The sequence below is a fragment of the Suricata suricatta genome, chromosome 11 (assembly GCF_006229205.1).
Source record: "Suricata suricatta isolate VVHF042 chromosome 11, meerkat_22Aug2017_6uvM2_HiC, whole genome shotgun sequence".
NCBI lineage: Eukaryota > Metazoa > Chordata > Mammalia > Carnivora > Herpestidae > Suricata > Suricata suricatta.
The window spans coordinates 54,842,714-54,843,858 of NC_043710.1; positions in this window are offsets into that span (position 1 = coordinate 54,842,714).

Here is a 1,145-nt window from a genome sequence, read left to right on the forward strand (position 1 = left end):
TAGAGGCAGCTCAGCCACACAGGGCTGTGTGTCTGTCTGCTCTGCTCCTGGTCCTGACAGGGCTATAGCCAGTATCATTCCTGGACCCCTCCAGGGGCCAGCAACCAGGCCTCAGTTGGCTGGTGTGGAGCCCAGCAGAACCCAAGGCCCCAGGGCCCTGGGCAATTTCCTCAGCCACAGAGAGACACCCCCTCTGCACTTTCCAGACACCCACTGTCCAAAGTCCCCCATGGAGGGACACTGGTTGGTAGGAGAGTAAGTGTGATTGATTGCCTCTCCATCACAAAAAAAGGAAGCCAGGAGAGGGAATGGAACTGGAGGTCAAGATCTCCCAGAGTCAGTACTGACGCAGGGTCAGAACCTACATTCCTGACACCGGGACCAGAATGAAAGCGAAGGAGGAATTCGTTCATTCATCCATTCAGCATTCAACAAGTATGGAGCAACTCCTGGGAACTCTGGCATGGGCTGTAGGAAGAAGGCAGACCTGGCCATCTGCCTTCTGCTGCTCACAGTCTAGAAAAGGTACAGACATAGGGTCCCTGACCAGAGAAGGCTATCAGAGTGGGGATGAAAGCAGAGAAGGGAGTGCTACGTGTAATCTGAGAAGGCAGCTCAAAGCAAGCAGCTCAAGTTGAGGGACAAAAAAGAGCCAGGTATTCAGGAAATTCCTAGTGACTATCCTGCCCAGTAAAGGGAGCATAGGTGAGGTGAGGCTCTCCCGCCAGCCCTCTTCTCAGCTCCCTGAATGTCTGTATCCCCTCTCTGGGCAACAGGCACGCTCTCCCCAGCCTCCCAAAGCAAGAGAGGCAAGTTCTCAGCGTGGTGCTCTAGGCAGGTTCCTGGCAGGAGAGGGCGCAGGTTTGCGGAAAGGTCCCACGGTGGGCAGCGACGGGAGCCACACAGGTATCCGACAAACCTTGCACATTTAGTGTCTTGGAAGCCCTGCTCTCACCTCGTGTGAGGAAGGCGGGTGGCCTCCGTCCCGCCAGGCGGTAGGTCAGTCGCCGCAGGCCCCTTCCCGCGCTGCCCGCGGTTCCCCCGGCGTCCCCGCGCCGGTGGCGAGATGTCCGTCCGGGCGGTGCCAGGGTCTGTCCAGAGTCCGCCCCGCCCCCGCCTGACCCGGCCTGGGCAGGGAGCTAGGC